The sequence below is a fragment of the Misgurnus anguillicaudatus genome, chromosome 25 (genome assembly GCF_027580225.2).
Source record: "Misgurnus anguillicaudatus chromosome 25, ASM2758022v2, whole genome shotgun sequence".
Classification (NCBI taxonomy): domain Eukaryota; kingdom Metazoa; phylum Chordata; class Actinopteri; order Cypriniformes; family Cobitidae; genus Misgurnus; species Misgurnus anguillicaudatus.
Genome location: NC_073361.2, coordinates 5,436,629 through 5,458,300, shown reverse-complemented (window position 1 = coordinate 5,458,300; position 21,672 = coordinate 5,436,629). Strand labels below are relative to the sequence as shown.

Here is a 21,672-nt window from a genome sequence, read left to right as displayed (position 1 = left end):
TGTCTTATGTAGTATAAAATAAACAGGTAGGATGTGACCGTGCATAAATCAGATTGTCTTATGTAGTATAAAATAAACAGGTAGGATGTGACCGTGCAAAAATCAGATTGTCTTATGTAGTATAAAATAAACAGGTAGGATGTGACCGTGCAAAAATCAGATTGTCTTATGTAGTATAAAATAAACAGGTAGGATGTGACCGTGCAAAAATCAGATTGTATTATGTAGTATAAAATAAACTGGTAGGATGTGACCGTGCATAAATCAGATTGTCTTATGTAGTATAAAATAAACAGGTAGGATGTGACCGTGCATAAATCAGATTGTCTTATGTAGTATAAAATAAACAGGTAGGATGTGACCGTGCATATATCAGATTGTCATATGTAATATAAAATAAACAGGTAGGATGTGACCGTGCAAAAATGAGATTGTCTTATGTAGTATAAAATAAACAGGTAAGATGTGACCGTGCATATATCAGATTGTCTTATGTAGTATAAAATAAACAGGTAAGATGTGACCGTGCATATATCAGATTGTCATATGTAATATAAAATAAACAGGTAGGATGTGACCGTGCAAAAATCAGATTGTCTTATGTAGTATAAAATAAACAGGTAGGATGTGACCGTGCAAAAATCAGATTGTCTTATGTAGTATAAAATAAACAGGTAGGATGTGACCGTGCATAAATCAGATTGTCTTATGGAGTATAAAATAAACAGGTAGGATGTGACCGTGCATAAATCAGATTGTCTTATGTAGTATAAAATAAACAGGTAGGATGCGACCGTGCAAAAATCAGATTGTCTTATGTAGTATAAAATAAACAGGTAGGATGTGACCGTGCATAAATCAGATTGTCTTTAGAATGAAATAAGCAGGTAGGATGTGACCGTGCATAAATCAGATTGTCTTATGTAGTATAAAATAAACAGGTAGGATGTGACCGTGCATAAATCAGATTGTCTTATGTATAAAAAAACAGGTAGGATGTGACCGTGCATAAATCAGATTGTCTTATGTAGTATAAAATAAACAGGTACAATGTGACCGTGCATAAATCAGATTGTCTTATGTATAAAAAACAGGTAGGATGTGACCGTGCATAAATGATATTGTCTTATGTAGTATAAAATAAACAGGTAGGATGTGACCGTGCATAAATGAGATTGTCTTATGTAGTATAAAATAAACAGGTAGGATGTGACCGTGCATAAATCAGATTGTCTTATGTAGTATAAAATAAACAGGTACAATGTGACCGTGCAAAAATCTGATTGTCTTATGTAGTATAAAATAAACAGGTACAATGTGACCGTGCATAAATCAGATTGTCTTATGTAGTATAAAATAAACAGGTAGGATGTGACCGTGCATAAATCAGATTGTCTTATGTAGTATAAAATAAACAGGTAGGATGTGACCGTGTAAAAATCAGATTGTCTTATGTAGTATAAAATAAACAGGTAGGATGTGACCGTGCATAAATCAGATTGTCTTATGTAGTATAAAATAAACAGGTAGGATGTGACCGTGCATAAATCAGATTGTCTTATGTAGTATAAAATAAACAGGTAGGATGTGACCGTGCATAAATCAGATTGTCTTATGTACTATAAAATAAACAGGTAGGATGTGACCGTGCATAAATCAGATTGTCATATGTAGTATAAAAAACAGGTAGGATGTGACCGTGCATAAATCAGATTGTCTTATGTAGTATAAAATAAACAGGTAGGATGTGACCGTGCATAAATCAGATTGTCTTATGTAGTATAAAATAAACATGTAGGATGTGACCGTGCATAAATCAGATTGTTTTATGTAGTATAAAATAAACATGTAGGATGTGACCGTGCATAAATCAGATTGTCTTATGTAGTATAAAATAAACAGGTAGGATGTGACCGTGCAAAAATCAGATTGTCTTATGTAGTATAAAATAAACAGGTAGGATGTGACCGTGCAAAAATCAGATTGTCTTATGTAGTATAAAATAAACAGGTAGGATGTGACCGTGCAAAAATCAGATTGTCTTATGTAGTATAAAATAAACAGGTAGGATGTGACCGTGCAAAAATCAGATTGTCTTATGTAGTATAAAATAAACAGGTAGGATGTGACCGTGCATAAAAATCAGATTGGTCATATGTAGTATAAAATAAACAGGTAGGATGTGACCGTGCAAAAATCAGATTGTCTTATGTAGTATAAAATAAACAGGTAGGATGTGACCGTGCATAAATCAGATTGTCTTATGTAGTATAAAATAAAAAGGAAGGATGTGACCCTGTAAAAATCAGATGGTCATATGTAGTATAAAATAAACAGTTAGGATGTGACCGAGCAAAAATCAGATTGTTTTATGTAGTATAAAATAAACAGGTACACTCTTAAAATGAATGTGTTAAATTAACACATCTTGTGTCTAGTTAAGGACAACACAAGTGTGTTGTCCTTAACTTAACACATCTCTGTGTTATTTTTGGAATAACACACTTTGTGTTGTTTTAACTAGGCCTGGGGCGGTAACCGGATTACCGCCATACCGCGGTCACGTGACCCATGCCGCGGATCTGAGCTCCTCACCGTCATAACCGCAAAAAAACATTGGCCTGCAATTGTGTGTAAATATGGGGATGTTATACACGCAGCTTTTAAACAACCGCAGCTTGTTAACAGAACATTAACAGTTAACTGATATGATTTTAACATTAAATTGTCATTGAGTAGAAATACAGGTGACGTTGTCTGTGCCTCGGTAAAAGCAATACAAACATTTTATTTAATTTGAACATGCAAACAGCCGCAACAGATCAACAACAGAATCAGGTTTCATAGATTATTAAATTGTCACGCAACATAAAGAGCACGCGATCAGTCCGAGGATTAATATCCAGTTAAATTGTCTCTTTTTCATCTAGCCTACCTCACAGGCGCGGAGCTATGGGCGGGCCCACGGGCCTGGGCCCGCCCAGATTGACAGCTGGCCTGCCCAATCAGAAATGTAAAAAAATACTACTCTGTATAGTTAGACATGGATACTACTTCATATGGTGTATTTTATCTATTGCATGTTTTGTTAAAAACAGTACAATTATAAGTAAGCCTGATAACTATTTAAAAACTATTATAAAGCAATTGAATGTTGCGTTACAGTATGATTCTAATGAGAAAAATATTCCCGAGAACTTTTTTTGCAAGCAAGTGGAAAACGTATTTTGAATAACAACACGTTATGAATATGTGCTGCGCGCTTTCCTCTCAATAACATAAACAAACAACAAATATGACAGCGGGGTAAAAAATAGAAAGAAAAGATCTGATCACAGTGATGTTGTTTGATATACCCTACCAGCTCTCTAACTCAGCACTATAAGTCACGCCACGTTTATTGCTACACTTTATACAATATAGCCTATTGCTTTTAAGCAACAAATAGCCTATCATAACAACCTATAAGCCTACTGTGTAATTGAGACATTAATTTAAGAAATGCATTAAAAGCAGAAAGACGTAGGCTGCGGAAATATAGTGGGTTCACTTCAATCCACACCACAGACGTTCTTGGTTTGCTTCTTATTTATTAAATCGAGGCAATTGTTTGATTAAACATTGATTAATATTAAGATACAATTTATACAAAACGAAATTCACTTTAAAGAAAGTCTTTCTAAACAAACTTATGCAGGGCTCGCAAAATCGCTACCCCGAAGTGCCGGGGATATGGCGAATTCCTGTCGGGCTACGAAAATGTATCTGCGCCCTGCCTGTCGGGCGGAGGAAAAAATATTGTAATGTGTTTGCATTCTCTCAGATTTAGTTATTCGGTGTCATCTTGTTAGTCATTACTATCCTCACTAACTGTCACGACACGGAAGGGTTGTAAGGACAGGACGCAAACGCAAGGTTCAAAATAAATAACATTTAATAATAAAAACACGAGGGCAGACATGGTGAAGGCAGGAACACAGGAACATTAACACAGGAACAGACAGGGTATCAATGACAATGATCCAGCAGTGAGCAAACAGAAGACAGAGGTATATATACACACAGACTAAATGACAAACAGGTGTGATGAGGCAGGTAATTAATCAATGAATGTCCAGGTGATAACAATCGGAACAGAGACAAGACATGACACGGATTAACCGTGACATTACCCTCCCCTCTACGAGTGGCTACCAGACACTCACATAAAACACAACAAAAACAAAGTCTGGTAGCGAGAGTCCAAGGGAGGGGTGGAGGGCTTGGGGACCCTGGCGAGGCCGGCAGCCGCCGGGATGAGACCAACAGGACGGTTGGCCGGACTGCGCCAGAAGAACCGGAGCGATCGCTCCGAGAACTGAGGCAGACGAATTACCCCCCTCCTGGGAATCGTCGACGATCAGATGCCCCCGGAAATCATCTCCCATCCCCTCGCGGAAACGGAGACCCTCGGTAGCCACCCCGGGGAAATGATCGGGCGTGGTCCGTTCCGGATCCCCCTGCGAGCAGGATGGTGGTCCTCCGAGGGACCGTCGACGACGACTCAACCGTTGGGGGACCGCCTGGGCCGATCCTCCTCCCGCAGGCCTGCAGGAGCGAGCGATCGCTCACGGTGGTCCCCAAGAGACATCGGGGCTGATGGGGAATGAACCCCGATGTCACTACTCCCCCTCGACGAAACTCCTGGGGGAGCCGCCCTCCGTGAACCTGCTGCGTCCAGTTAGGCCGGATCATTCTGTCACGACTGGTAACAGGAGTGAGGACGCAAGTGCTGGGTTCACTATGAAATAAATAACATTTATTAACAGAACGGAAATAAAACAACAGGCGGGTAAACACAGGAACATCCAACAGAAGGAACAGGAACAGACATGAACGTAATGGCAATGACAATGATCCGGCGACAGGTGAGAAACAGACAGCAGTATAAATACACAACACTTAACAGGGAACAGGTGTGATGAATCAGTCCGTGAATGTCCAGGTGACGTAATCGGAGAGACAAACAAAACATGACACGGATCACCGTGACAGGAGGAGGGCCATTATACACATTTTTTTCCTTCAGGTAATAACTTGTTTGTTTGTTTAATATACTTTGTTTCTTGTGTAATTATTTTTAATATTTGTATATGTTTTTATTGAAAGAAACATTTAAAGAAAAAAAGGTAAACAATGAACATTTTTCCCCTACTGATTTTTTTGTCAGCATTTTAATTCAGAGGTGGATTCCAGTGGGTGGAGGAGGGCCATTATACACATTTTTTTCTTTCAGGTATTAACTTGTTTGTTTGTTTATTATACTTTGTTTCTTGCGTAATTATTTTAAATAATTGTATATGTTTTTATTGAAACATTTAATGATGAAAAGCTAAACAATGAACGTTTTTCCCCTACAGATTTATTGTCTTTTATTTTATTATAAAGTTGGATTCCAGTGGGTGGAGGAGAGCCATTATACACATTTTTTTTTCTTTCAGGTATTTACTTTTTTGTTTGTTTATTATACTTTGTTTCTTGCGTAATTATTTTAAATATTTGTATATGTTTTTATTGAAACATTTAATGATAAAAAGCTAAACAATGAACATTTTTCCCCTACAGATTTTTTTGTCAGCATTTTAATTCAGAGGTGGATTCCAGTGGGTGGAGGAGGGCCATTATACACATTTTTTTCTTTCAGGTAATAACTTGTTTGTTTGTTTAATATACTTTGTTTCTTGCAAAATTATTTTAAATATTTGTATATGTTTTTATTGAAACATTTAATGATAAAAAGCTAAACAATGAACTTTTTTCCCCTACAGATTTATTGTCAGCATTTTAATTCAGAGGTGGATTCCAATGGGTGGAGGAGGGCCATTATACACATTTTTTTCTTTCAGGTAATAACTTGTTTGTTTGTTTATTATACTTTGTTTCTTGCGTAATTATTATAAATATTTGTATATGTTTTTATTGAAATAAACATTTATTGATAAAAAGCTAAACAATGAACGTTTTTCCCCTACAGATTTTTTTTCAGCATTTTAATTCAGAGGTGGATTCCAGTGGGTGGAGGAGGGCCATTATACACATTTTTTTCTTTCAGGTATTAACTTGTTTATTTGTTTATTATACTTTGTTAATTGCATAATTATTTTAAATATTTGTATATGTTTTTATTGAAACATTTAATGATAAAAAGCTAAACAATGAACGTTTTTCCCCTACAGATTTTTTTGTCAGCATTTTAATTCAGAGTTGTATTCCAGTGGGTGGAGGAGGGCCATTATACACATTTTTCTCTTTCAGGTAATAACTTGTTTGTTTGTTTATTATACTTTGTTTTTTTGGGTATTTATCATACATATTTGTATATGTTTTTATTGAAAGTAACATTTTAATGACAAAAAGCTAAACAATGAACATTTTACCCCTACAGATTTTTTGTCAGCATTTTAATTCAGAGTTGGATTCCAGTGGGTGGAGGAGGGCCATTATACACATTTTTTTCTTTCAGGTATTAACTTGTTTGTTTGTTTATTATACTTTGTTTCTAGTGTAATTATTTTAAATATTTGTATATGTTTTTATTGAAACATTTAATGATAAAAAGCTAAACGATGAACATTTTTCTCTTTCAGATTTATTGTCAGCATTTTAATTCAGAGTTGGATTCCAGTGGGTGGAGGAGAGCCATTATACACATTTTTTTCTTTCAGGTAATAACTTGTTTGTTTGTTTATTATACTTTGTTTCTAGTGTAATTATTTTAAATATTTGTATATGTTTTTATTGAAACATTTAATGATAAAAAGCTAAACGATGAACATTTTTCTCTTTCAGATTTATTGTCAGCATTTTAATTCAGAGGTGGATTCCAGTGGGTGGAGGAGGGCCATTATACACATTTTTTTTCTTTCAGGTAATAACTTGTTTGTTTGTTTAATATACTTTGTTTCTTGTGTAATTATTTTAAATATTTGTATATGTTTTTATTGAAACATTTTATGATGAAAAGCTAAACAATGAACGTTTTTCCCCTACAGATTTATTGTCAGCATTTTAATTCAGAGTTGTATTCCAGTGGGTGGAGGAGGGCCATTATACACATTTTTTTCTTTCAGGTAATAACTTGTTTGTTTGTTTATTATACTTTGTTTCTTGCGTAATTATTTTAAATATTTGTATATGTTTTTATTGAAACATTTAATGATGAAAAGCTAAACAATGAACGTTTTTCCCCTACAGATTTATTGTCAGCATTTTAATTTAGAGTTGTATTCCAGTGGGTGGAGGAGAGCCATTATACACATTTTTTTCTTTCAGGTAATAACTTGTTTGTTTGTTTATTATACTTTGTTTCTTGCGTAATTATTTTAAATATTTGTATATGTTTTTATTGAAACATTTAATGATGAAAAGCTAAACAATGAACGTTTTTCCCCTACAGATTTTTTGTCAGCATTTTAATTCAGAGTTGGATTCCAGTGGGTGGAGGAGGGCCATTATACACATTTTTTTTCTTTCAGGTAATAACTTGTTTGTTTGTTTATTATACTTTGTTTCTTGCGTAATTATTTTAAATATTTGTATATGTTTTTATTGAAACATTTAATGATGAAAAGCTAAACAATGAACGTTTTTCCCCTACAGATTTATTGTCAGCATTTTAATTCAGAGTTGTATTCCAGTGGGTGGAGGAGGGCCATTATACACATTTTTCTCTTTCAGGTAATAACTTGTTTGTTTGTTTATTATACTTTGTTTCTTGGTTATTATTTTAAATATTTGTATATATTTTTATTGAAACATTTAATGATAAAAAGCTAAACAATGAACTTTTTCCCCTACAGATTTTTTGTCAGCATTTTAATTCAGAGTTGGATTCCAGTGGGTGGAGGAGGGCCATTATACACATTTTTTTTCTTTCAGGTAATAACTTGTTTGTTTGTTTATTATACTTTGTTTCTTGTGTAATTATTATAATTATTTGTATGTTTTTATTGAAAGTAACATTTAATGAAAAAAAGCTAAACAATGAACATTTTTCCCCTACAGATTTGTTGTCAGCATTTTAATTTAGAGTTGTATTCCAGTGGGTGGAGGAGAGCCATTATACACATTTTTTTCTTTCAGGTAATAACTTGTTTGTTTGTTTATTATACTTTGTTTCTTGCGTAATTATTTTAAATATTTGTATATGTTTTTATTGAAACATTTAATGATGAAAAGCTAAACAATGAACGTTTTTCCCCTACAGATTTATTGTCAGCATTTTAATTTAGAGTTGTATTCCAGTGGGTGGAGGAGAGCCATTATACACATTTTTTTCTTTCAGGTATTAATTTGTTTGTTTGTTTATTATACTTTGTTTCTTGGGTAATTATTTTAAATATTTGTATATGTTTTTATTGAAACATTTAATGATGAAAAGCTAAACAATGAACTTTTTTCCCCTACAGATTTTTTGTCAGCATTTTAATTCAGAGTTGGATTCCAGTGGGTGGAGGAGGGCCATTATACACATTTTTTTTCTTTCAGGTAATAACTTGTTTGTTTGTTTATTATACTTTGTTTCTTGCGTAATTATTTTAAATATTTGTATATGTTTTTATTGAAACATTTAATGATGAAAAGCTAAACAATGAACTTTTTTCCCCTACAGATTTATTGTCAGCATTTTAATTCAGAGGTGGATTCCAGTGGGTGGAGGAGGGCCATTATACACATTTTTCTCTTTCAGGTAATAACTTGTTTGTTTGTTTATTATACTTTGTTTCTTGGTAATTATTTTAAATATTTGTATATGTTTTTATTGAAACATTTAATGATGAAAAGCTAAACAATGAAAGTTTTTCCCCTACAGATTTATTGTCAGCATTTTAATTCAGAGTTGGATTCCAGTGGGTGGAGGAGGGCCATTATACACATTTTTCTCTTTCAGGTAATAACTTGTTTGTTTGTTTATTATACTTTGTTTCTTGGTTATTATTTTAAATATTTGTATATATTTTTATTGAAACATTTAATGATAAAAAGCTAAACAATGAACTTTTTTCCCCTACAGATTTTTTGTCAGCATTTTAATTCAGAGGTGGATTCCAGTGGGTGGAGGAGGGCCATTATACACATTTTTTTTCTTTCAGGTAATAACTTGTTTGTTTTTTTAATACACTTTGTTTCTTGTGTAATTATTATAATTATTTGTATGTTTTTATTGAAAGTAACATTTAATGAAAAAAAGCTAAACAATGAACATTTTTCCCCTACAGATTTTTTTGTCAGCGTTTTAATTCAGAGTTGGATTCCAGTGGGTGGAGGAGGGCCATTATAAACATTTTTTTTCTTTCAGGTAATAACTTGTTTGTTTGTTTATGTTTCTTGTGTAATTATTTTAAATATTTGTATATGTTTTTATTGAAACATTTAATGATAAAAAGCTAAACGATGAACATTTTTCCCCTACAGATTTGTTGTCAGCATTTTAATTCAGAGGTGGATTCCAGTGGGTGGAGGAGGGCCATTATACACATTTTTCTCTTTTAGGTAATAACTTGTTTGTTTGTTTAATATACTTTGTTTCTTGTGTAATTATTTTAAATATTTGTATATGTTTTTATTGAAAGAAACATTTATTGATAAAAAGCTATACAATTAACTTTTTTCCCCTAAAGATTTTTTGTCAGCATTTTATTTCAAAGTTGAATTCCAGTGGGTGGAGGAGGGCCATTATACACATTTTTTTCTTTCAGGTATTAACTTTTTTGTTTGTTTATTATACTTTGTTTCTTGCGTAAATATTTTAAAGTATTTGTATATGTTTTTATTGAAACATTTAATGATAAAAAGCTAAACGATGAACATTTTTCGCTTACAGATTTATTGTCAGCATTTTAATTCAGAGTTGGATTCCAGTGGGTGGAGGAGGGCCATTATACACATTTTTTCTCTTTCAGGTAAATAACTTGTTTGTTTGTTTATTATACTTTTTTTCTTGGTAATTATTTTAAATATTTGTATATGTTTTTATTGAAACATTTAATAATAAAAAGTTAAACAATGAACGTTTTTCCCCTACAGATTTATTGTCAGCATTTTAATTCAGAGGTGGATTCCAGTGGGTGGAGGAGGGCCATTATACACATTTTTTCTCTTTCAGGTAAATAACTTGTTTGTTTGTTTATTATACTTTTTTTCTTGGTAATTATTTTAAATATTTGTATATGTTTTATTGAAACATTTAATAATAAAAAGTTAAACAATGAACGTTTTTCCCCTACAGATTTATTGTCAGCATTTTAATTCAGAGGTGGATTCCAGTGGGTGGAGGAGGGCCATTATACACATTTTTTTTCTTTCAGGTATTTACTTGTTTGTTTGTTTATAATTCTTTATTTCTTGCGTAAATATTTTAAATATTTGTATATGTTTTTATTGAAACATTTAATGATGAAAAGCTAAACAATGAACTTTTTTCCCCTACAGATTTATTGTCAGCATTTTAATTCAGAGGTGGATTCCAGTGGGTGGAGGAGGGCCATTATACACATTTTTTTTCTTTCAGGTAATAACTTGTTTGTTTGTTTATTATACTTTGTTTCTTGGTAATTATTTTAAATATTTGTATATGTTTTTATTGAAACATTTAATGATAAAAAGCTAAACAATGAACGTTTTTCCCCTACAGATTTTTTTTTCAGCATTTTAATTCAGAGGTGGATTCCAGTGGGTGGAGGAGGGCCATTATACACATTTTTCTCTTTTAGGTAATAACTTGTTTGTTTGTTTATTATACTTTGTTTTTTTGTGTATTTATCATACATATTTGTATATGTTTTTATTGAAACATTTAATAATAAAAAGTTAAACAATGAACGTTTTTCCCCTACAGATTTATTGTCAGCATTTTAATTCAGAGGTGGATTCCAGTGGGTGGAGAAGGGCCATTATACACATTTTTTTTCTTTCAGGTATTTACTTGTTTGTTTGTTTATTATTCTTTATTTCTTGCGTAAATATTTTAAAGTATTTGTATATGTTTTTATTGAAACATTTAATGATGAAAAGCTAAACAATGAACGTTTTTCCCCTACAGATTTATTGTCAGCATTTTAATTCAGAGGTGGATTCCAGTGGGTGGAGGAGGGCCATTATACACATTTTTCTCTTTTAGGTAATAACTTGTTTGTTTGTTTATTATACTTTGTTTCTGGCGTAATTATTTTAAATATTTGTATATGTTTTTATTGAAACATTTATTGATAAAAAGCTATAGAATGAACTTTTTTCCCCTAAAGATTTATTGTCAGCATTTTAATTCAGAGTTGGATTCCAGTGGGTGGAGGAGGGCCATTATACACATTTTTTCTTTCAGGTATTAACTTGTTTGTGTGTTTATTATACTTTGTTTCTTGTGTAATTATTTTAAATATTTGTATATGTTTTTATTGAAACATTTAATGATAAAAAGCTAAACGATGAACTTTTTTCCCCTACAGATTTATTGTCAGCATTTAAATTCAGAGGTGGATTCCAGTGGGTGGAGGAGGGCCATTATACACATTTTTTTTCTTTCAGGTAATAACTTGTTTGTTTGTTTATTATACTTTGTTTCTTGGTAATTATTTTAAATATTTGTATATGTTTTTATTGAAACATTTAATGATAAAAAGCTAAACAATGAACGTTTTTCCCCTACAGATTTTTTGTCAGCATTTTAATTCAGAGTTGGATTCCAGTGGGTGGAGGAGGGCCATTATACACCATTTTTTTTCTTTCAGGTAATAACTTGTTTGTTTGTTTAATATACTTTGTTAATTGCATAATTATTTTAAACTTTTGTATATGTTTTTATTGAAACATTTAATGATGAAAAGCTAAACAATGAACGTTTTTCCCCTACAGATTTATTGTCAGCATTTTAATTCAGAGTTGGATTCCAGTGGGTGGAGGAGGGCCATTATACACATTTTTTTTCTTTCAGGTATTTACTTGTTTGTTTGTTTATTATACTTTGTTTCTTGCGTAATTATTTTAAATATTTGTATATGTTTTTATTGAAACATTTAATGATAAAAAGCTAAACAATGAACATTTTTCCCCTACAGATTTATTGTCAGCATTTTAATTCAGAGTTGTATTCCAGTGGGTGGAGGAGGGCCATTATACACATTTTTCTCTTTCAGGTAATAACTTGTTTGTTTGTTTATTATACTTTGTTTCTTGGTAATTATTTTAAATATTTGTATATGTTTTTATTGAAACATTTAATGATAAAAAGCTAAACAATGAACGTTTTTCCCCTACAGATTTATTGTCAGCATTTTATTTCAAAGTTGGATTCCAGTGGGTGGAGGAGGGCCATTATACACATTTTTCTCTTTCAGGTAATAACTTGTTTGTTTGTTTATTATACTTTGTTAATTGCATAATTATTTTAAACTTTTGTATATGTTTTTATTGAAACATTTAATGATAAAAAGCTAAACAATGAACGTTTTTCCCCTACAGATTTTTTTGTCAGCGTTTTAATTCAGAGTTGTATTCCAGTGGGTGGAGGAGGGCCATTATACACATTTTTTTTCTTTCAGGTAATAACTTGTTTGTTTGTTTATTATACTTTTTTTCTTGGTAATTATTTTAAATATTTGTATATGTTTTTATTGAAACATTTAATGAAAAAAAGCTAAACAATGAACGTTTTTCCCCTACAGATTTATTGTCAGCATTTTATTTCAAAGTTGGATTCCAGTGGGTGGAGGAGGGCCATTATACACATTTTTTTCTTTCAGGTAATAACTTGTTTGTTTGTTTATGTTTCTTGCATAATTATTTTAAATATTTGTATATGTTTTTATTGAAACATTTAATGATGAAAAGCTAAACAATGAACGTTTTTCCCCTACAGATTTGTTGTCAGCATTTTAATTCAAAGGTGGATTCCAGTGGGTGGAGGAGGGCCATTATACACATTTTTTTTCTTTCAGGTAATAACTTGTTTGTTTGTTTATTATACTTTTTTTCTTGGTAATTATTTTAAATATTTGTATATGTTTTTATTGAAACATTTAATGAAAAAAAGCTAAACAATGAACGTTTTTCCCCTACAGATTTTTTTTTCAGCATTTTAATTCAGAGGTGGATTCCAGTGGGTGGAGGAGGGCCATTATACACATTTTTTTTCTTTCAGGTAATAACTTGTTTGTTTGTTTATTATACTTTTTTTCTTGGTAATTATTTTAAATATTTGTATATGTTTTTATTGAAACATTTAATGAAAAAAAGCTAAACAATGAACGTTTTTCCCCTACAGATTTATTGTCAGCATTTTATTTCAAAGTTGGATTCCAGTGGGTGGAGGAGGGCCATTATACACATTTTTCTCTTTCAGGTAATAACTTGTTTGTTTGTTTATTATACTTTGTTAATTGCATAATTATTTTAAACTTTTGTATATGTTTTTATTGAAACATTTAATGATAAAAAGCTAAACAATGAACGTTTTTCCCCTACAGATTTTTTTGTCAGCGTTTTAATTCAGAGTTGGATTCCAGTGGGTGGAGGAGGGCCATTATACACATTTTTTTTTCTTTCAGGTAATAACTTGTTTGTTTGTTTATTATACTTTGTTAATTGCATAATTATTTTAAACTTTTGTATATGTTTTTATTGAAACATTTAATGATAAAAAGCTAAACAATGAACGTTTTCCCCTACAGATTTATTGTCAGCATTTTAATTCAGAGTTGGATTCCAGTGGGTGGAGGAGGGCCATTATACACATTTTTTTTCTTTCAGGTAATAACTTGTTTGTTTGTTTATTATACTTTTTTTCTTGGTAATTATTTTAAATATTTGTATATGTTTTTATTGAAACATTTAATGATAAAAAGCTAAACAATGAACATTTTTCCCCTACAGGTTTATTGTCAGCATTTTAATCCAGAGTTGGATTCCAGTGGGTGGAGGAGGGCCATTATACACATTTTTTTTCTTTCAGGTAATAACTTGTTTGTTTGTTTATTATACTTTTTTTCTTGGTAATTATTTTTAATATTTGTATATGTTTTTATTGAAAGAAACATTTAAAGAAAAAAAGGTAAACAATAAACATTTTTCCCCTACTGATTTTTTTGTCAGCATTTTAATTTAGAGTTGGATTCTAGTGGGTGGAGGAGGGCCATTATACACATTTTTCTTCTTTCAGGTAATAACTTGTTTGTTTGTTTAATATACTTTGTTTCTTGTGTAATTATTTTAAATATTTGTATATGTTTTTATTGAAACATTTAATGATAAAAAGCTAAACAATGAACATTTTTCCCCTACAGGTTTATTGTCAGCATTTTAATCCAGAGTTGGATTCCAGTGGGTGGAGGAGGGCCATTATACACATTTTTTTTCTTTCAGGTAATAACTTGTTTGTTTGTTTATTATACTTTTTTTCTTGGTAATTATTTTTAATATTTGTATATGTTTTTATTGAAAGAAACATTTAAAGAAAAAAAGGTAAACAATAAACATTTTTCCCCTACTGATTTTTTTGTCAGCATTTTAATTAAGAGTTGGATTCCAGTGGGTGGAGGAGGGCCATTATACACATTTTTTTTCTTTCAGGTAATAACTTGTTTGTTTGTTTAATATACTTTGTTTCTTGTGTAATTATTTTAAATATTTGTATATGTTTTTATTGAAACATTTAATGATAAAAAGCTAAACAATGAACATTTTTCCCCTACAGATTTATTGTCAGCATTTTAATCCAGAGTTCGATTCCAGTGGGTGGAGGAGGGCCATTATACACATTTTTTCTCTTTCAGGTAATATTTTGTTTGTTTGTTTATTATACTTTGTTTCTTGCGTAATTATTATAAATATTTGTATTTGTTTTTATTGAAATAAACATTTATTGATAAAAAGCTATACAATGAACATTTTTCCCCTACAGATTTATTGTCAGCATTTTAATCCAGAGTTGGATTCCAGTGGGTGGAGGAGGGCCATTATACACATTTTTTTTCTTTCAGGTAATAACTTGTTTGTTTGTTTAATATACTTTGTTTCTTGCGTAATTATTATAAATATTTGTATTTGTTTTTATTGAAATAAACATTTATTGATAAAAAGCTATACAATGAACATTTTTCCCCTACAGATTTATTGTCAGCATTTTAATCCAGAGTTGGATTCCAGTGGGTGGAGGAGGGCCATTATACACATTTTTTTTCTTTCAGGTAATAACTTGTTTGTTTGTTTATTATACTTTGTTTCTTGCGTAATTATTTTAAATATTTGTATATGTTTTTATTGAAACATTTAATGATAAAAAGCTAAACGATGAACATTTTTCGCTTACAGATTTTTTTGTCAGCATTTTAATTCAGAGTTGGATTCCAGTGGGTGGAGGAGGGCCATTATACAAATTTTTTTTTTTCAGGTAATAACTTGTTTGTTTGTTTATTATACTTTGTTTCTTGCGTAATTATTTTAAATATTTGTATATGTTTTTATTGAAACATTTAATGATAAAAAGCTAAACGATGAACTTTTTTCTCTTTCAGATTTATTGTCAGCATTTTAATTCAGAGTTGGATTCCAGTGGGTGGAGGAGGGCCATTATACACATTTTTTTCTTTCAGGTAATAACTTGTTTGTTTGTTTATTATACTTTGTTTCTTGCGTTATTATTATAATTATTTGTATGTTTTTATTGAAAGTAACATTTAATGAAAAAAAGCTAAACAATTAACTTTTTCCCCTACAGATTTATTGTCAGCATTTTAATTCAGAGTTGGAGTCCAGTGGGTGGAGGAGGGCTATTATACACAATTTTTTTCTTTCAGGTATGAACTTATTTGTTTGTTTATTATACTTTGTTTCTTGCATAATTATTTTAAATATTTGTATATGTTTTTATTGAAACATTTAATGAGAAAAAGCTAAACAATGAACATTTTACCCCTACAGATTTTTTGTCAGCATTTTAATTCAGAGTTGTATTCCAGTGGGTGGAGGAGAGCCATTATACACATTTTTCTCTTTCAGGTAATAACTTGTTTGTTTGTTTATTATACTTTGTTTCTTGGTAATTATTTTAAATATTTGTATATGTTTTTATTGAAACATTTAATGATGAAAAGCTAAACAATGAACTTTTTTCCCCTACAGATTTTTTGTCAGCATTTTAATTCAGAGTTGTATTCCAGTGGGTGGAGGAGGGCCATTATACACATTTTTTTTTCAGGTAATAACTCATTTGTTTGTTTATTATACTTTGTTTTTTTGTGTATTTATCATAAATATTTGTATATGTTTTTATTGAAACATTTAATGAGAAAAAGCTAAACAATGAACTTTTTTCCTCTACAGATTTATTGTCAGCATTTTAATTCAGAGGTGGATTCCAGTGGGTGGAGGAGAGCCATTATACAATTTTTTTTCTTTCAGGTAATAACTTGTTTGTTTGTTTAATATACTTTGTTTCTTGTGTAATTGTTTTAAATATTTGTATATGTTTTTATTGAAACATTTAATGAGAAAAAGCTAAACCAAGAAAATTTTTCCCCTATAGATTTTTTGTCAGCATTTTAATTCAGAGTTGTATTCCAGTGGGTGGAGGAGGGCCATTATACAATTTTTTTTCTTTCAGGTATGAACTCATTTGTTTGTTTATTATACTTTGTTTTTTTGTGTATTTATCATACATTTTTGTATACGTTTTTATTGAAAGTAACTTTTAATGACAAAAAGCTAAACAATGAACATTTTACCCCTACAGATTTTTTATCAGCATTTAAATTCAGAGTTGTATTCCAGTGGGTGGAGGAGGGCCATTATACACATTTTTTTCTTTCAGGTAATAACTTGTTTGTTTGTTTATTATACTTTGTTTCTTGGTAATTATTTTAAATATTTGTATATGTTTTTATTGAAACATTTAATGATAAAAAGCTAAACGATGAACATTTTTCCTCTACAGATTTTTTGTCAGCATTTTAATTCAGAGATGGATTCCAGTGGGTGGAGGAGGGCCATTATACACATTTTTTTTCTTTCAGGTAACTTGTTTGTTTGTTTGTTTATTATACTTTGTTTCTTGTGTAATTATTTTAAATATTTGTATATGTTTTTATTGAAACATTTAATGATAAAAAGCTAAACGATGAACATTTTTCCCCTACAGATTTTTTGTCAGCATTTTAATTCAGAGTTGTATTCCAGTGGGTGGAGGAGAGCCATTATACACATTTTTTTCTTTCAGGTATTATTAACTTGTTTGTTTGTTTATTATACTTTGTGTCTTGCGTAATTATTATAAATATTTGTATATGTTTTTATTGAAAGTAACATTTATTGATAAAAAGCTATACAATGAACATTTTTCCCCTACAGATTTTTTGTCAGCATTTTAATTCAGAGATGGATTCCAGTGGGTGGAGGAGGGCCATTATACACATTTTTTCTCTTTCAAGGTAAATAACTTGTTTGTTTGTTTATTATACTTTGTTTCTTGCGTAATTATTATAAATATTTGTATATGTTTTTATTGAAACATTTAATGAAAAAAAGCTAAACAATGAACGTTTTTCCCCTACAGATTTATTGTCAGCATTTTAATTCAGAGGTGGATTCCAGTGGGTGGAGGAGGGCCATTATACACATTTTTTTCTTTCAGGTATTAACTTTTTTGTTTGTTTATTATACTTTGTTTCTTGCATAATTATTTTAAATATTTGTATATGTTTTTATTGAAACATTTAATGATGAAAAGCTAAACAATGAACATTTTTCCCTTACAGATTTATTGTCAGCATTTTAATTCAGAGGTGGATTCCAGTGGGTGGAGGAGGGCCATTATACACATTTTTTTCTTTCAGGTAATAACTTGTTTGTTTGTTTAATATACTTTGTTTCTTGTGTAATTATTTTAAATATTTGTATATGTTTTTATTGAAACATTTAATGATGAAAAGCTAAACAATGAACGTTTTTCCCCTACAGATTTATTGTCAGCATTTTAATCCAGAGTTGGATTCCAGTGGGTGGAGGAGGGCCATTATACCCTTTTTTTCAGGTAATAACTTGTTTGTTTGTTTATTATACTTTGTTTCTTGCGTAATTATTATAAATATTTCTATATGTTTTTATTGAAAGAAACATTTATTGATAAAAAGCTATACAATGAACTTTTTTCTCTTTCAGATTTATTGTCAGCATTTTAATTCAGAGTTGGATTCCAGTGGGTGGAGGAGGGCCATTATACACATTTTTTTCTTTCAGGTATTAACTTTTTTGTTTGTTTATTATACTTTGTTTCTTGCATAATTATTTTAAATATTTGTATATGTTTTTATTGAAACATTTAATGATGAAAAGCTAAACAATGAACATTTTTCCCCTACAGATTTATTGCCAGCATTTTAATTCAGAGTTGGATTCCAGTGGGTGGAGGAGGGCCATTATACACATTTTTTCTCTTTCAGGTAATATTTTGTTTGTTTGTTTATTATACTTTGTTTCTTGCGTAATTATTATAAATATTTGTATTTGTTTTTATTGAAATAAACATTTATTGATAAAAAGCTATACAATGAACATTTTTCCCCTACAGATTTATTGTCAGCATTTTAATTCAGAGGTGGATCTGGAGGAGGGCCATTATACACATTTTTTTCTTTCAGGTAATAACTTGTTTGTTTGTTTAATATACTTTGTTTCTTGTGTAATTTTTTTAAATATTTGTATATGTTTTTATTGAAACATTTAATGATAAAAAGCTAAACAATGAACGTTTTTCCCCTACAGATTTATTGTCAGCATTTTAATCCAGAGTTGGATTCCAGTGGGTGGAGGAGGGCCATTATACACATTTTTTTTCTTTCAGGTAATAACTTGTTTGTTTGTTTAATATACTTTGTTTCTTGTGTAATTATTTTAAATATTTGTATATGTTTTTATTGAAACATTTAATGATAAAAAGCTAAACGATGAACTTTTTTCTCCTACAGATTTATTGTCAGCATTTTAATTCACAGTTGGATTCCAGTGGGTGGAGGAGGGCCATTATACAAATTTTTTTTTTTCAGGTAATAACTTGTTTGTTTGTTTATTATACTTTGTTTCTTGCGTAATTATTTTAAATATTTGTATATGTTTTTATTGAAACATTTAATGATGAAAAGCTAAACAATGAACTTTTTTCCCCTACAGATTTTTTGTCAGCATTTTAATTCAGAGATGGATTCCAGTGGGTGGAGGAGGGCCATTATACACATTTTTTCTCTTTCAGGTAATAACTTGTTTGTTTGTTTATTATACTTTGTTTCTTGCGTAATTATTATAAATATTTGTATATGTTTTTATTGAAACATTTAATGAAAAAAAGCTAAACAATGAACGTTTTTCCCCTACAGATTTATTGTCAGCATTTTAATTCAGAGGTGGATTCCAGTGGGTGGAGGAGGGCCATTATACACATTTTTTCTCTTTCAGGTAATAACTTGTTTGTTTGTTTATTATACTTTGTTTCTTGCGTAATTATTATAAATATTTCTATATGTTTTTATTGAAAGAAACATTTATTGATAAAAAGCTATACAATGAACTTTTTTCTCTTTCAGATTTATTGTCAGCATTTTAATTCAGAGTTGGATTCCAGTGGGTGGAGGAGGGCCATTATACACATTTTTTCTCTTTCAGGTAATATTTTGTTTGTTTGTTTATTATACTTTGTTTCTTGCGTAATTATTATAAATATTTGTATTTGTTTTTATTGAAATAAACATTTATTGATAAAAAGCTATACAATGAACATTTTTCCCCTACAGATTTATTGTCAGCATTTTAATTCAGAGGTGGATCTGGAGGAGGGCCATTATACACATTTTTTTCTTTCAGGTAATAACTTGTTTGTTTGTTTAATATACTTTGTTTCTTGTGTAATTTTTTTAAATATTTGTATATGTTTTTATTGAAACATTTAATGATGAAAAGCTAAACAATGAACGTTTTTCCCCTACAGATTTATTGTCAGCATTTTAATCCAGAGTTGGATTCCAGTGGGTGGAGGAGGGCCATTATACACATTTTTTTTCTTTCAGGTAATAACTTGTTTGTTTGTTTAATATACTTTGTTTCTTGTGTAATTATTTTAAATATTTGTATATGTTTTTATTGAAACATTTAATGATGAAAAGCTAAACAATGAACATTTTTCCCCTACAGATTTATTGCCAGCATTTTAATTCAGAGTTGGATTCCAGTGGGTGGAGGAGGGCCATTATACACATTTTTTCTCTTTCAGGTAATATTTTGTTTGTTTGTTTATTATACTTTGTTTCTTGCGTAATTATTATAAATATTTCTATATGTTTTTATTGAAAGAAACATTTATTGATAAAAAGCTATACAATGAACTTTTTTCTCCTACAGATTTATTGTCAGCATTTTAATTCAGAGTTGGATTCCAGTGGGTGGAGGAGGGCCATTATACAATTTTTTTTCTTTCAGGTAATAACTTGTTTGTTTGTTTAATATACTTTGTTTCTTGTGTAATTGTTTTAAATATTTGTATATGTTTTTATTGAAACATTTAATGAGAAAAAGCTAAACCAAGAAAATTTTTCCCCTATAGATTTATTGTCAGCATTTTAATTCAGAGTTGGATTCCAGTGGGTGGAGGAGGGCCATTATACAATTTTTTTTCTTTCAGGTATGAACTCATTTGTTTGTTTATTATACTTTGTTTTTTTGTGTATTTATCATACATTTTTGTATACGTTTTTATTGAAAGTAACTTTTAATGACAAAAAGCTAAACAATGAACATTTTACCCCTACAGATTTATTTGTCAGCATTTTAATTCAGAGGTGGATTCCAGTGGGTGGAGGAGGGCCATTATACACATTTTTTTCTTTCAGGTATTATTAACTTGTTTGTTTGTTTATTATACTTTGTTTCTTGCGTAATTATTATAAATATTTGTATATGTTTTTATTGAAACATTTAATGATAAAAAGCTAAACGATGAACATTTTTCCTCTACAGATTTTTTGTCAGCATTTTAATTCAGAGATGGATTCCAGTGGGTGGAGGAGGGCCATTATACACATTTTTTTTCTTTCAGGTAACTTGTTTGTTTGTTTGTTTATTATACTTTGTTTCTTGTGTAATTATTTTAAATATTTGTATATGTTTTTATTGAAACATTTAATGATAAAAAGCTAAACGATGAACATTTTTCCCCTACAGATTTTTTGTCAGCATTTTAATTCAGAGATGGATTCTAGTGGGTGGAGGAGGGCCATTATACACATTTTTTCTCTTTCAGGTAATAACTTGTTTGTTTGTTTATTATACTTTGTTTCTTGCGTAATTATTATAAATATTTGTATATGTTTTTATTGAAAGAAACATTTATTGATAAAAAGCTATACAATGAACTTTTTTCCCCTACAGATTTATTGTCAGCATTTTAATTCAGAGTTGTATTCCAGTGGGTGGAGGAGAGCCATTATACACATTTTTTCTCTTTCAGGTAATAACTTGTTTGTTTGTTTATTATACTTTGTTTCTTGCGTAATTATTATAAATATTTGTATATGTTTTTATTGAAAGTAACATTTATTGATAAAAAGCTATACAATGAACATTTTTCCCCTACAGATTTTTTTGTCAGCATTTTAATTC

General features: G+C 30.1%; 1 long non-coding RNA gene across 1 annotated transcript in view; it reads left to right on the top strand.

Annotated features, from left to right (window-relative positions):
• The window catches only part of LOC141362158 (uncharacterized), a 270,438-nt gene extending 254,851 nt beyond the window's left edge, over positions 1-15,587 (top strand). The window contains exons 2-3 of the long non-coding RNA XR_012368161.1: positions 6,829-6,907; positions 15,546-15,587. This is a non-coding gene — a long non-coding RNA (uncharacterized lncRNA). The remainder of the gene's footprint in view (positions 1-6,828; positions 6,908-15,545) is intronic.
• The last annotated feature ends 6,085 nt before the right edge of the window (positions 15,588-21,672 follow it).